The sequence below is a fragment of the Theropithecus gelada genome, chromosome 4 (assembly GCF_003255815.1).
Source record: "Theropithecus gelada isolate Dixy chromosome 4, Tgel_1.0, whole genome shotgun sequence".
NCBI classification, from domain to species: Eukaryota; Metazoa; Chordata; class Mammalia; order Primates; family Cercopithecidae; genus Theropithecus; species Theropithecus gelada.
In genome coordinates this window covers 143,761,020-143,767,019 of record NC_037671.1, presented here as the reverse complement: position 1 = coordinate 143,767,019, position 6,000 = coordinate 143,761,020, and the positions used below count along the sequence as shown (strand labels likewise).

At 45.1% G+C, this 6,000-nt stretch overlaps 1 protein-coding gene across 2 annotated transcripts in view; it reads left to right on the top strand.

Moving 5' to 3' along the window:
- Positions 1-2,499: 2,499 nt before the first annotated feature.
- The window catches only part of FAM184A (family with sequence similarity 184 member A), a 207,036-nt gene continuing 203,535 nt past the window's right edge, over positions 2,500-6,000 (top strand). For both annotated transcript variants that reach the window (XM_025382575.1, XM_025382574.1), the window contains exon 1: positions 2,500-2,809. The gene's annotated coding sequence lies outside the window, so the exon portion shown is untranslated. The remainder of the gene's footprint in view (positions 2,810-6,000) is intronic.

Genomic DNA, 6,000 nt, shown 5'->3' with positions numbered 1-6,000 from the left:
GCCCACAGTGCATTTATTCTAACACCAAATATTTATTATTGAACCCTTCTATGAGTCTGGAGCTGTACAGGCTTCTCTGCTGTGTAGGTGGTTTTCGAGATTCTGCTGGCTTCCAGACAGTTAGGATGCCAAGATCCAAACTCAAGTTACAAGCCAGATAGGTTCTGCAACACTTCTGCACAGTTGTCATCAGCGAGACAGTTCATATCAAGAAATTACAGAATCAAACTGCTTCCATTGTGCTGCTGCAGAACAAGTGTTTAAAAACAGCAGCTGCCAAGGAGCCCTGCTATGAATCATGTGCCTTTCATGAGGTGAACTTCCCCTCCCTAGAGATGAGTGAACAGCAACTCAGGAATCCGCATCCCCACACTCAGCACTGCTGGTTTGTCTTGTGTTAGCCACGGACCTGACATCCGCCAAAACACCTCGCAGTGTAATCAAGGGTGTTGTCTGGTTCTACCCTCACCTTGTATAAAACCATTCTTTATACACTGGACTTTCTATTTAATCATCTCTGCTCAAGGTGTTTAAATCATCCAAAAATCTAAACAGCTTGATTGAAATCTGCTTTTGGATATTCTTTTCTTTTCCGCACATGTTTAAGCATCACAGTGAAAAGCAGGTTCTAGTAACAGGTAGGAGAAACCAGCTGGGGATATTGCTGTGTGAAGCTATTGATTAGAAAATGTAGTGGCCGGGCACAGTAGCTCACGCTTGTAATCCCAGCACTCTGGGAGGCTGAGGTGGACGTATCACAAGGTCAAGAGATTGAGACCATCCTGGCCAACATGGTGAAACCCCGTCTCTACTAAAAATACAAAAATTAGCTGGGCATGGTGGTGTGCGCCTATAGTGCCAGCTACCCGGGAGGCTGAGGCAGAAGAATCGCTTGAACCTGGGAGGCAGAGGTTGCAGTGAGCCAAGATCATGCCACCATACTTCAGCATGGCGACAGAGCAAGACTCCATCTCAAAATAAATAAATAAAGAAAAAAGAAACAGTGGAGATCTCACTAGCCACATCAACAGCAATAGTGTCAAACATTTACTGGATGCTTACTAGGAGGCATGCCCTGGGTCACATACATCCATGCTGTATTAGTTTGCTAGGGCTGCCATAACAAAGCACCACCAACTGGGAGCTTAAACAACAGAAATGTATTGTCTCATGGTTCTGGAAGCTAGAAGTCCAAGATCAGTGTGTCAGTAGGGCTGGTTCCTTTTGAGGGCTGTCGGAGAGAATCTGTTCCATACCTCTCTCCTAGTATCTTATCGTTTGTTGGCAATTTTGGGCATTTGTTTTTTTTTTGTTTTGTTTTGTTTTGTTTTTTTTGTTTGTTTGTTTGTTTGAGACGGAGTCTCGCTCTGTCACCCAGGCTGGAGTGCAGTGGCCGGATCTCAGCTCACTGCAAGCTCTGCCTCCCGGGTTCACGCCATTCTCCTGCCTCAGCCTCCCAAGTAGCTGGGACTACAGGCGCCCGCCACCTCGCCCGGCTAAGTTTTTGTATTTTTAGTAGAGACGGGGTTTCACTGTGTTAGCCAGGATGGTCTCGATCTCCTGACCTCGTGATCCGCCCGTCTCGGCCTCCCAAAGTGCTGGGATTACAGGCTTGAGCCACCGCGCCCGGCCCAATTTTGGGCATTTGTTAGCTTACAGATGCATCATCCTGATCTCTGCCTTCATCTTCACAGTGTTCTCCCTGCGTGGGTACCTCTGTGTCCAAATTTCCTGTTTCTATAAGCACATTAGTTGCACTGGACTAGGGCTCACTCTAACGACTTCATGTTAACTTGATCATCTGCAAATACTCTATTTCTAAATAAGGTCACCCGCACAGGTACTGGGTATTAGGACTTCAACACGTTTTGTGGGACACAATCCAACCCCTAACACATGCATTGTCTCATTCAATGCTCACACCAGCATCATGAGGCAGGGGCTATGATTACTGACATTACAAAATGAGACAATGAGACCTAGACAGTTTTGCTTACACTTTTCTTTTGCATCTACTACACAAATAGTAGAACTAGGGTATGGATGCAGACAGTTTGATGCAAAAAACCACGCTCTTAATCACCACATGAAATTTCCAAAAGAGCATGAAGAACTTTCTCCACCTTTCGGCTGCTTGGCCATAGGTTACATACTGTAGTCATCCACTCTACTCAGAAGAATGCTAGCTACGCTTGGTTGAACACCTATTATATATATATTACATTATCTCATTTAATCTCCCAAGCAAATTTAGAAGTTCAGTACTCTTTATCCCAGTTCACTGATAAGCAAATCGAAAGTCAAAGAAGTAGAGAACAGCTGGCCAAGAAAGCAAGAAAGAGTTGAGCCAGGATTCAGGTTGCCCCGGCCACTACCTACCACCAAAATACACTTGAGCCTGAAGATGTATTTTCTCCACTGTGCTGTGCTGCCTTTCATGCAAAGCTCAGAGCACACCAGGCTATGATTCACTCACATGAAAAAATAAGAGGTCTGAGTAAATCTCACAGTACTCATTTTAAAAGGGTACACAAAACAAATCTCAATTCCAAAGAATTTGGATCAGCCAAGAGAAGGCATGGGAAAATATCAAATGTTTGTATGATTACCTGGGCAACCTTTTCTGTGCTATGTAAATGTGTAATGACTAATCAACCAGGGTGGCCAAGGGATTTGTTTCTAGAGATAGGCAATTTTCACTTGTGCCTGTGATTGGCTCAGTTCTGTATATGAAGAGGGAAAAGGCTTCCGTTTATGTAGCATAACAATGGACCAAAACAAAAGCAGAAATCATTTTACTCATGCTTAGGTAAGACATTTCCATCTTTCTTAAATCTTTGTGTGTCTATTTTTGTGTTCATAGCAACCGGCAGACTAGAACAGAAATGTGCCTGCGTTGAGTACAAAGCGAAGGCAGTGTTGGGTGGTGGGATGCGTGCTGAAGAGGGATAGCTAATGTTTGGCAAGTGTCAAAAACAAATGGCCACTGATCAGGAAGAATCCTTAGCAAAATAAGAGCAAGATTTTCCAGGGGCTGTTGACCATGACCAGTTTTCACTTTTCTGACATTCAATAAAAAACAGCACAAAACAAAAAACAGATCCTGACTCCCTGGGGCTTTGCAGTTTGCCAACTTTCTGAGGGCATTGCTAGATTTATAGTGCCATCATGTGGCCACTTCGCAATCTGTTCAAAAATTCTGCTGGATCCAAGCCTGGCAGGGTGACTGAATGGTTCCAGTTTCATGGTGTTGGGAGGCTTGTAGAACAGTGCTGGCTAGTCCCACATCTGATACAGGCAGCAACAGTGTGCTGGGGAAGGAGTTAAGAAAGAAAGAGCTGAGAGGCTCCCTGCAGGCAGAGCAGGGGCGGGACAAAGAGAATCCAGACAGTTGGACTTGGCCATGGGGACAGGCAGCTGGCAGAGAGGACATTTACCCCCTGGGATTAGGGCCATACTAGTGGGCTTGGGTTCATACGCAACACTTTCATCACTGAGAAGGAGGAATTGGCAAGAATAAGGCTAGGCTCCAACTCTCGTGGGGTAGGTGGGACTGGGAAATAAAATAGCAACTGGAGCTAAAACCCAGTTACAGTCTTCCCTGGTCACTGGCTCTTAGAAGAAGACAGGCATTCCATGCACCTCACTCAGGAGACCACCAGAAGTCCAGCCAAGCCCTGCCTGGGCTCTTTCCCAGGAAAGTGCTTCTGCTGACACTCTCCTGGTCATGCTCTTCTTTCCAGCAGAGGAAGAAATGTTGTCCACATAGGAGAAGTTGAGGTATGGAGCTTCATTGCTAGGCAGGGATCTAGGGTGGGTGGGTAGACAGTAAGCCGGTTATAGGTTCCGTGGAAATAGACAAAGGCCAACCAAATGAGAAAAGCAAAGGCTGTTTATTCTGAGCTTGCTATAGCAAGGAAGTTGGCCACCATCACTTGCATTTTGTCAGAGACCCCATCACAGGCAAAGCACTGGGAAAGCTTTAGAGTGGAAAAAAGTCTTCAGGTGTGCCCTGATGGGAGGTTGTTCGCCTGGGGAAGCTGCAGGTGGGCTAACTGGAAGCAGGGCACACTGTGTGATTGGTTAGGGGTAGGTGCAGATTTGGCTTTCTCTGGTTGTTCCTAAGTTAAAAATGGTGACGAAAGTTAGGGAAGCTGTCAGTTATTAATCAGGTCCTGGCCATTTTTGGCTGATTGTTACAGAAGTCATTGTTCAGCTTCCTGGATTGTCACCGGAGATAGCAGCCTGGCTTCCTACAAGTCTGAGTTCTAGCAGGCTGACTTCCCGGGTTGTTTATTGTACATAGGGGGGTTGGTTTTCTTCTCTGGTACAGAGAGTGGGTCAAAGGTCTATTTTTACATGTGGTCTGGTCTGTTTCTATATTCAGTCTATCAACTTTGAGGGGCTATGACTCAAGCAAGGATCAGCCTGGGAAGAGGTGGTCAGTGTTGGGAGCCCTCATCTTATGTCAGCAAACAGCGAGGAGTTGGAATTAGCAAAAGGCCCCACCCACCCTATCCCCAGTCAGAATCAGGTCTTCAAGGGGACAGGACCGGTTGGAAGCCCGGTGATTCATACCAGGTTGTATCATCGCTCAGACCCACAGCTCGGATGCACCCATGCTAAACCCTCTCCCAGCCACTAGTATGTAGCTGAAGCAACCTGATTATTTGCTGCCTTAGTCATGACTGGATGAGGAACTTGGAAGAGACTTCAGCTTCAGGAGAAAGAGGAGGAAGTGGTGCTTGTGTTGGTGGTATTGATGTTAGGCTGGCACATTTTGTAGGCATCTGGGAGACAAAAAAAAAAAAAAAAAAAAAACACAGAGCCTGGCACTGCCCCTGCTGGATGTCTTAGTGCCTCTAACTAGGGTTTGGGGCCCTGGCTCTGTCCGGCTAGTAAACGACATTTGATTTTTTCTGGAATGTAGTGACTATCATGTGGAAAGGGCAAGAGCTATAAATGCAAGCCTGGAGGTGCACACCTCTGGGAGGAAAACCTGGGTACAGGCACTCCTTTTTAATTCAAGGAGAGTTGGAAGAGCTCCAATCTGTGCACCAGCAGAGAGGGCGACTTTTCCTTTCCTGCTGGTGATTTTAACTCTACTCCCATTTTTACAGCATCTCTCAGCTGGGAAAAGTCGACCAACAACCCCCATATATACTGACATTATTCCTTATTTGTCAAATTCTTAAGAGTCAATTGGTGACACAGAAACCCTAGTTATAGCAAAACTGACTGTATTATGAACAGTATCTGGAAATGGGAAAATATGGGTGATTTAAGCTAGGCATGGTGGCTTATACTCATAGTCTCTGCTACTTGGAAGGCTGAGGCAGGAGGATCGCTTGAGCCCAGCAGTTCAAGGCTGCAGTGAGCTATGATCACATCACTGCACTCCAGCCTGGGTAACATAGCGGGTCTCTGTCTCCAAATACACACACACACACACACACACACACACACACACACACACAGGTAAGTGAATCGGGAAAGGCACTGGAGAGCAGACGGTGTATAATTGTTCTCATTTCTAGCAGTCTTGTTCTGTGTGAACATGTGGAGCGTACTGCGGGCCAGTGTGGAGTGTACAGAGTTCCCAAATTTCAGTCATAATTTTGGCCATATCTATACTCAGCCTACAGAGTTCCTCAATGTTTTTCTTTAAATTAATTTATTTGTTTTTAATTACATTTATTTTGAAAGGGAAATTATATCATTATTGAAAATAAAAAGTCAATATTACCTGTCATAAATAGAAAGTAATCCTAATTATAAATACATAACTAAACAAATCAAACTCTTCACCCATAGACTGTCCCCAAATGGTCTCCTATGCCACTACTGGTACTAGGGCCACATTTGGCGAAATACTTGTGCAATACTAGTTAAGAGCTCTAGCTCTGGTGTCAGATTGCCTAAGTTCGACTTCTAGCTGTAAAATCATGTGCAAATATTTAGCCTCTCTAAGTCTGATTTCCTTCCCTGTAAAATCATGTT